General features: G+C 45.9%; 1 non-coding gene across 1 annotated transcript; it reads left to right on the top strand.

Annotated features, from left to right (window-relative positions):
- The first annotated feature begins 1,610 nt into the window (after positions 1-1,610).
- Trnam-cau (transfer RNA methionine (anticodon CAU)) lies at positions 1,611-1,682 on the top strand. Its single transcript has one exon. It is a non-coding gene; the product is annotated as a tRNA-Met (tRNA).
- The last annotated feature ends 8,018 nt before the right edge of the window (positions 1,683-9,700 follow it).

The raw sequence follows: 9,700 nt of genomic DNA, 5'->3' as shown, positions 1-9,700 counted from the left end.
CCATTAAACATCCATAAAAGCAATAAAAGTCGAACATGAAATTTTCGTGTCAGTACTCCTTTAACCGCGTTCCTGCATTCAATCAACAAATAGTCTGCGTCCTTTCGATATTCTGCTTTTGTGTTGTGCTGGGCTATTGTCCGCGAAGTACGCGACCCTTATTTCCGAAAACCTGACTATAACAAAGCCTGCTCGTCACGGCGTATGGACTCGGCGTCGTGTGGACAAAGACAAAACAGGAATGCTTTTTATGAGGGCCACCCGCCCGTCACGTCCGGGTGACAGGGCAGCGTAATAAATTTTACCGAGAGTGCAGCGGTAAATACAGAACACTTCGCACGCCACAGGGAGAGCCCAAAAAAGCAAGAAATGCTTGCATGCCCGGGGTCCTCGTCTGTCCAAACGACGATGCGTGGCGGCCCATTCTCGCAAACTTTTTCTTGGAGGGGGTGGCGGGGAGGGGTTATTACTTCACAACACAGTTCATAAAGCTCCCTTTATAGTTTGTCGTGAATAAATCCAGAGAGAAAAAATGGACTCCGTGAAAGACGCCCAGCCCGGCTAACGAACACCTTAACTCCTTCTTAATGCAGCACTATAGTAGGAGTCAGCTAGGCTCCTTACCAGGCTTTGAATCAGGAGCTTAACCTAGTACATTTAGCACCTTGACACTGTAGCGAAATTTGTTTAGGTTCAGGCGTTACCCCTCCGCCATATTTCTTTGTGCGTGCACGCTGGTCTGGGTGTTTGCATGCGTGCCTGCGGGCCTGTGTGTTTCGATATTCACTGCGCAACGTCATAACGCAAGAGCCTTGCCCGTAACAAAACAGTTTTCCTAACTGTTTTGTTACGGGCAAGGCTCTGGATTTATTCGCCAGTTTTATTTATTTATTTATTCGCTGCCACTCACGGCAACCAAATTTTTTGGTTGCCGTGAGTGGCAGCCTTAGTGAAGATATTAACGTATGTCCTAAAACCCTGCCCTAGAAACGTCATTGTCGACGCTACAACGCCACATGATGTGGCAGGAAAAATGATATTTCGCGTCAATTTTACTTTATTTCTAAGGGAATGCGGTCAGACAAGAGCTGAGGGCGCTATAAAACACGAGACCTTTTAAATGAAACAAACTTTTATTTTGCCTTCATGGCCACTTTGTCTGTTCCCGCCTATCGTGACAGCATCAGGTTGATAATGTAAATAAAAAGACCCTGAATGCGGCAGGAACTCAAGTGAATAATTAGGCACGAAATGCTGCGTCATTTCTTCAACGATATCTATTTTATTTTAGTGGGGCCTATTTTCTGTGTAGTTATCATACATAAAGGACACATATCAAAATTTTACACAAGTAACAATCGCGAGACCCGACGAACGTCAACGAGAGCATTGACATATGCGGCAAGACATCGAATTCCCAAAATGCGGCAAATATATCGCAATGGCGCATTTCCGCAGATTTAATATACTATCAGAATGAATGGCTGGAGTGATCTACTCGACATAAAACAGCCCACACGTGGACGTTCGATTGAGGCAGCTGGCAGCTGCAGGCTTCAATCCACTGAGCATTCTAATGACCGGTTTTCTCTTTCCGTTAAAAGCCGTCTAGCAGAGTGGCGCAGTGGAAGCGTGCTGGGCCCATAACCCAGAGGTCCGTGGATCGAAACCACGCTCTGCTACTTTTTTTTCTTTAACCTCAGTTTCGAATGGGGAATGCGAAGTGGATGGATACAGAACAATTCAGTTCACCTAACTGGTAATAGTTAAAGGCGGGACAACCCATTTTTGTGGAGTACACGTCCTCTAGCTCATATGAAAGGAAGACAGTGTTTTATATCGGGGTAAACACAAGGGCTTTCTGAAAAAAATTGGGAAAACAATTTTAATTTTACCCTAAATTTCTGAAATCTCAAAGGAAGCTTTTTCCGTTTTTTTTTTTTCAAAACTGCGCACAATGTGGCACCTCCTCTCACAACCTCCTACTTTGTGTATTCATGTCCCCACTATCCCTAACCCATCCGTTCCCCTCCGTTGATCAGTGGGAGTCTGCGCTGCTAACCTCGGCGCCGGAGCATCAACTTGCCCTGGGGCAACGAGCCCTGGAGTCGGCGGTTGACCAGATCCCTTCCCCCTTGCCTTGATTGCTCAATAAATATTTTTTACCACCACTACCTGAAAGGTGGTGCCATCGAGTGTGTAACACCGTACGTACACCAACAGCTCCACCGGTTTCAATGCCTGACTCAAAAATCGCATGCAGGGATATCAAAAACTGCTTTTTTGGGGGGATAAGCTTTTAAATACTTGTTTTCGTATCACGCATAGTTAAAAGTACGTTTCTGCACGGCTTATGGTTGTAGTTGCCAGCATTCCTTTTACCAGCATTCTTACGAACGGTAGATCTAAACATTTCACTCCCAGATGTACTAGAGCACAATGAGGGTCAACAGTTTTGTTAAAGGTGTTTCAAGGGATGCCCTTTCATTTGGGATAGGCAGCGCATACTTCACAAAATGCGGTTGTGTGTCCCTTTGACCGGCTAGAAAGAGTCAACGCAGAAACAGTTTTGCTCTTCGTATCTATGCGGAAAAGCCTCCGGCGGTGCCCTGCTGTGCTCAGGAGCACAACGCCTTAGCGACTGAGCCAAGGCGGCGTATAGCCACAACATCGTTTCAGTCCCATAGCGGCTCACCAAAGGGCGGCACTTGTTAGTAATTACAGTAAAAGCTCGTTAATTCGACACCCTTTAATTCGGAAATTCGGATAGTTCCGACGACTCTATCGGTCCCGGCCAAAGCGCATGTTGGTCTATGGGACCAAACCTTCATTAATTCGTCAGAATTCGGCCCCGCACCGCTTAATTCGGACAAATGCTGATGGCTGCCGCTACACAAAAGTGTGGAAAATTAGCAGCGCTGGCACTACTGGAGTGAAACCGAAACCTGAGAGGCATCGCCATCATGCACATCATCGCCCACGTGTGGGAAAATACACCTCCGTAAGTCATCGCCAACTGTTTTCGGCACAGCGGTTTTGTGAGGCCCGAGCATGCGGCAGTAGCCGACGATGGCGATGATGAGGTGTCAGCCGAGTCCACCGACGATGACTGGCTGACCTCACATGCTGCCCTTCCCACAGATGTGACCCTTCAGGACTGCATCGCGATTGATGATTGTGTCGCCACGACTGGTCTCCTGACCGATGAAGAAATTAATGACGTCACTGGCGCCCACGAAGACCACGGTTCTGACGAAGAGTCTTGCGAGGAGTTGCAGCCGCGACCTCATCGCACGTCACGAGAAGTCTCGGAGGCGCTTTTGATATTGGAGGACGTTTGCCTGAGCAGTTCCGACAGTTTGCGTGCTGTTGGCCACTTGGAAGAGTTAAGAAAAATTGTAATGTCAGCCGGAATCTTCGCGAAAAAGCACGCGACTATTACAAAATGCTTCAGCAAATAAAGGTATGCTTCTCCAATGTGATTTTGAAGTTGTTTTTCCTGTGCATTCATTATTCGGCATTCGGATAATTCGGACATTTTTCCTGGTCCCGTGAGATCCGAATTAACGAGCTTTTACTGTATTTCGCTACGCCTGTTCCTTGCATGTGCTTTGCAAGCAAGGAAAGCAAAGAAATGTTTTTGAACAACCCCGTCCCCATGCTTTGCAGATCGTGGAAAGATTAGTTCAAGATTCTTGACCAAATGTACGCTCTTTCTCAAAGACCATTTTGCCTTATTACAACACGGACACGGACACGGTACTATCTTGCGTCGTCATAAAGAAAGGCCCAAAGGAGTGGCTTTAGGCATTCTCAAACGCTCGCTGTTAACGCTGTTGCCGCATTTCTGTTTATGTCTGCATTCGTTGTAGCACATTGACCTAGTGCGAAAGATGTTTCAGTTGCGCTGTACTGCTTCAAAGATGACTCATCGTTCGTTTTAGGGATGTCTTTAGAGTCACAGCAAGCAAAACCTTCGTTACGCGGCTAGAAAAGAAGTTAGCAAAAATGTATATTACCCGCGAAGAAACTGATACAGTGAATGCAGTGCAAGACTTAACCTTCCGAATGAACACGCTAGAAACGAAAAAAATCAAGCAAAGGACAAATCAGTCTTCGTATTTACGTGAGGCGCAGGTACTATATACTTTCCAACTACATCCAGAGCAAGTCATTGCCTTGTTTACGTGCGAGAGCAGATGGGTGCTGTACTCTTAAAGCTCGGAGTGGCCTACAGGTCTAATTGGGAAGAATTACCTGAGTGTGTGTTTGATGTGAGTACGTTGCCCTAGATTCGGGAAATGAAGTGGTGTTATTGTTGCTTTGCTTACTTTGACGTTCCTATCTTCAGATTTAGTAAAACCTGCGAAACATTAACTTGTGTTCCGTTTTTTCAAAGTATAGCACAAATTAAAAGATGTATTCAAATAATTATCATCACCACCATCATAAGTTAAGGTAGGTCGAATGCAGCACGAAGGCCCCTGCCACTGACCCCCAGCCACTCCTATCCATGGCGGCCCGAGTCCAATCTTTGCCTCAGAATTTCCTTCTTTGGGATCTATCGAGTTATTGGCCTTCATTTTCTTCTAGTCCCGTCCCTTGGTGTCCAATCTGATTCCCTGGTTGTCCACCCGGTTGCCATTCCGTCTTACTACATGCCCTGCCCAAGTCCATTAAATTTTTTTTCTTCACTTGAACTGTGGTATCCTCTACTCGAGTTTGTAACCTGATTCAGGAAGGTCTTTCCGGTTTCTAAGTACTACCCCTGTCGATATTCGTTCCATGGCTAGTTGAGCCGACCTAAGATTATTTTCTAGTTGTTCAGTAAGGCGACAAGCCTCCGCCCCATATATCATACCCGGCAGGATCCATTGGTGGGATATTGTTCTTTTTAGAGATAAGGGTAGTTTTTTTTGCATTATTTGGGAGTGTTTGCCGTAAGCGCTCAAGCCTACCCAGATTGAAATGTATACAAAACTATGCAGTTACAACAATTAACCCCAGATACATCTTTTATATGGGGTTGGCGACACTGCGAGTGGTGCTGGAACGGGGCGAAATGAAGCTAAAAATGTACAAAATTAAGAAAGCGATATCAACAACCCATAGACATTTCGTCCAAACTAAAAAGCGGGAACTCATTCACTCTGCTCTGTTGATAGCATGCCTGCCTATTAAAGCTCTGCAACGCTTGAACGCGACGTAGAACACTTAATAAATAAAGAACGTTTAGTAACACGTATTTTGCAGCAATTTAGCCAATTCCTAATTGTTACAAAATAGAGAAATAGTAATAACACATACACTAAAACACTGGTCCTTCGACATTATTTTCCTACTTGTGTCATCTTAGAACTATTTTGAACCCATGCTCTAAGCGTTCAGTCTTAAAATTGAGCCGAAATCAGAAAACAAGAGACATGAACAATAGAAAAAGAAAAAAATATCAACTTCTCCGTAGACATCTAATTAGTTTACTGTTTATCCCTCGCGTAATAATGCCCCCAAAATGCTTACAGCGCTGTGAATTCACAACGTCGTCAAGCTAGTTATTGAGGTGTGCTCGACCCAGCAAATATATACATTATGTAAAAAAAATTCGCGAAATGAGACGGCCACAAAAAAGAAACTACACAGGACAAGCGCTTACTTTCATTTGGAGTTGCAAGTCTTCGCCTGTTCTGTGTACTCCCCTTTTTGTCGCAGTCTCAATTTGCGCAGTTTTATTACTTTACGTTAGTAAAGAAGTACCAACTCTCCCACCAACAAATCCATCTAAATATAAGCGGTTTTAACAAGCGTTTTGCTAATTAAAAACATCTGGCACTTCTAAACACTCAATGAGTACGAAAACCGACAGTGTGGGGGACAGCAGCGACAAGAGGGAAAAAATTAAAGCCGTTCTACTCGATGTGAATGCAGAGCAGTGATTCGCCATAATGGGCTACAGCATCGTTATCCGCTCACTGCTACCACCCCATGCAATTCAATTTTCGCGCCCCTACGCAGTGCTCGCGTGCCTCCTGCCTGAAACTGCGCCAGCGAGAATTATGATCCGTTTGTGCTTGCTTTAATTTCGTATGCTGGAGCTGCTTTGCGTCAATTCGAACGCACCATTTTTTTCCTGAATGGCTGGAGCCTTTCTGCGTCTTTTCGAACGCGCCATTTTATTCTTGCGCGGCTGGAGCCTTTCTGCGGCATTTCGAACGCGCCCTTTATTTCTTGCGAGGCCAAAACCCAACTGAACGATCGTTCCTAACTCAATGAATGCGGTCGCTGCCGTTTAATTACGTATAATTTGCCTGAAATTCACCTATAGTTTTCTTTGCCCTAAACACCGGGGAGATGTAGGACAAGCGCCAGCGGTTCACAAGTTTCAAACGCTTAGACTATATAAACCGCTTGACTTTCAAAGCCTCTTGGGTACACCGCGAACGACAGCGTTACCACGGGACGCCCTGTTACTCTACTTGGGTCCAGCGCGCGAGCTACGACGACAAGGCGAGTGCCTAAAGTGCTCTGCAATTAAAACATACACAGGCCGCTGGGACCGTGACCATCCGTCTTTTTTTTTTTTTCGGCCAGTAGCAGCCCTCATGCGAGTGGCACAGACGAGGGACGACGACGGAGTGTATAATATTTTTCGCTTGTCGCTGTCACCCGCGTACACTGCTTGTTTGCTGTACCGATTGAGCTACAATGCTCGCGCCGCTGGTCGCCGTCCCTTCATGTGGTTACCACTTGAAGGATACAGTGCCTCAAACAGGCGCAATGAAACAATTGATACATGAGGACTCGACGAGCCGGGATTTTTTCGCCATTTAAAGCATTAATGCAATTTCATGATGTTTCGCGCCTGGGCCTGAAGGCTTATACGCGTTTATAGGCTTTGCCTATAGATTTATTTTTATCTGCTTGGGAAAAACAAATAAACAACGCCAAGACAGCACTCTTGCATGCCGAGCTGTTGCATCTGCTTCGGCTACCAAAACGCGCAGAAGACGATATTAATACAGTATTGAGAAGAAGCAAGAACACAGTTCAAGGCAATCCAACTAATGCACGTTAAAATAAATATTCACCAGAAAACAAAAAAAAAACAGCCTCTAGTCATGAGTATGTAATAATTGATAAATATATTCGGAACTGCCTGCTGTATCTGGCGGCGTAAACCCCTTGCAAGACGCCTGCTTTTTTTTTGTCTAACCGTGAAATTTATTTCTCAACTGAAAGGCTCTAACATATTATATTTATTACTGTGAAATTGATTAATCGCGCTCTTTGAATACTCGTCGTCAATAACAGATATTCACGCGGTAAGCATGCCCGTGCAATGCTGGACATCCCGCATGGACATCCCGCAAACATGCCGTGCCACAGGCATAGAGTTTTTTACTAATACATACTACAGGGAAATCTGTCGCTGCAGTCGCGGGCCGCCGTGGGCGGCGCCATTGCCGCTAGCGACGTTCCTCGCCTACTTGGCTTAGTTAGCCATATGGTTTCTTTTATGTCTCAAAGCCAAAATCAACAAAGAATGGTAACATTTTTTTCTTCTTCAGCGTGCATGAAACATATGCATAATCACTGACAAATTAATCTTTCTGGAGGTTAAATTTTATAATAACAAAACAATTCTGGTGAATAATGTTGCTTTTTTGCAGCCAGAGCCAACTTTTCAGCCTGTTCACGAGCCATGCAAAGGACAAGTGGAACGTGCCTGCCTGGTACATGACGGCACGCTCGCCGAAGTGCGACTCGCGTAGACAGTGGCACCAGATTTCCCTCTAGTGTATATTAGTGTGAAACTCTATGGCCACAGGCAAGTCCCGGGTTGTTTTCTCTGTTGTTCATTTTCCACAGCAGCCACGCTCATCGCACGTCAGACGAGGCCCTTCGGGCATTTCAGGACGGCTGGATGTTTCCTCCTTTTCGATGCTCGAAGCATTCGCAACCCTATTTTTTTTTCTTTTTGTCAGCGTGTACCTCAAATCGCTGTCGCCGATGGAGAGGTCATACGGTGTTCCCTCGAGCTAGGGCGTAACGGCGCTTTTTTCTCGGAGCGTGTTTTTTAGAAGGAGAAAGATATATCCCCGCTCGTTGTTCCCTCAGGAGAAAACACGGGGGGAAAAGAACACACTCCCTGTTTAACACAGAATTCGACCAGCTGTAGCACCTCAGTATAAAGAGTTCGTTAAAGTGAATTTTTCGCTTCAGCGGAACAACTGCGTCGGAGATCTCGGTTTACATTCGCGGAACGCTATTCTACTATCGGTATACGCACAGAGGTATTTTTTATCGTCGGAAGAAAGGAACGGCTAGTCCCGATGCAACGTACCATAGGCTGACTCGCGGTTAGAAACCCTCTTTTTTTTGGGGGGGGGGGGGGGAGCAGAAAGTTCAGAAATTCTTTCCGCACAACGTACGAACAAAGCATAACGGTACGAACAAAACAGCTGCTGCTGGAAATGAGCGGTGAAAATTCTCCACTTTGTTTTTTTTATTGGGTAACAATAATCCGTAGTGTGATACTTTACAATTTCTGAGTCTTTTTACTAAAATAATTTTGCCATTGGGTAAGTTGTGTTTTCTATAAATGTTTCTGATAGTCTGGAAGCACCGAAACGTCGCTGAAAGAGTTGGCTTCGGCAGAATTGAGCCCTTCACGTGGTATCTCTTCTTGAACTGAACTCCTGATAGGCGCCGAGTATCTGATGTGACACTACAGAGATTTAGCTGGGCGTCTTGCCGCTCCGCTCCAAACGGCCCACTCAACACAACCGGAGCGTTGGAAGCAGAAAGGTTTGTAGTTAAGCGATAACTGTATCTCCCTCGACGGGGAATCATTCGCGTCACTAGCCGTGCCTTATGCAAGTGGAAACCAAAACTTCAGCCAGAAGGAAACCTAACAAACAATATTTTGCTCACTCAAATAAAGCAACATACCGTGTTTATTAGATGCGACGCATCTCTTGCTCTGAGGCAAGTCGTTCCTGCATCGGCGTAGTCCGCCGTCCGCACGCCAGCTGCGCATGCGCGACTCTCCTCCCGTCTTCTCTCCGACAGCTGTGGGCGCAACGCTCTCACTCCTTCTCATTATCATAAACAACAGCTGTGTGCGCGCGCTTCGCTCGCTTCGCTCGGCTCCCGTCGCGCAAGCGTGCGTATGCGCTACTCTCCTCCGTTGTCTCTCTCCTTGAGTCGCTGTAAATATAAAGCGGGTATCGCGCTGCTGCGGTTCAGTGAGCGCTCGCTCTCGTTCAACTTCGCGTCACTTTGCTTGACGACTGCGTGCTTGACTTCCTTCTTCCGATGAAGACGGGATGGAAGCGATGGTCACTTCAGCGAGTGGTGTGACACAATCGAATACCAGCGTCACTCCAAACGAACCCTCCGATGCGTCGCATCACACCAGGGTTCCCTCGCGGGAAGATGGGCGTAATTTTTCCATATTTCACATTTTTATATATAATTTAGTCGAAAACACGATATAACTGTTCTAAATAATTTAAAAGAAGCCTTTCAACTTTCGAATAGCGAAGACAAGGCTGTATTTCTGAGAGCTGCACAGAAGCAGGCTCACGCTTCGGTCGATTTCACTTTCCGTTCTAAACCCCGTTGAGGTATGTGACATCTTTGCCTATTGGGAAGCGCTTTCGTCGCTAATGTTTGAACGGAAACACGGTGTTCCCAGTGG

The sequence above is a fragment of the Haemaphysalis longicornis genome, unplaced genomic scaffold (genome assembly GCF_048455015.1).
Source record: "Haemaphysalis longicornis isolate Haplotype H1 unplaced genomic scaffold, Haemaphysalis longicornis Haplotype H1 scaffold_6, whole genome shotgun sequence".
In the NCBI taxonomy this organism is placed as follows: domain Eukaryota; kingdom Metazoa; phylum Arthropoda; class Arachnida; order Ixodida; family Ixodidae; genus Haemaphysalis; species Haemaphysalis longicornis.
The sequence above is the reverse complement of the archived record's forward strand: the minus strand, read 5'-3'. Positions and strand labels throughout refer to the sequence as shown.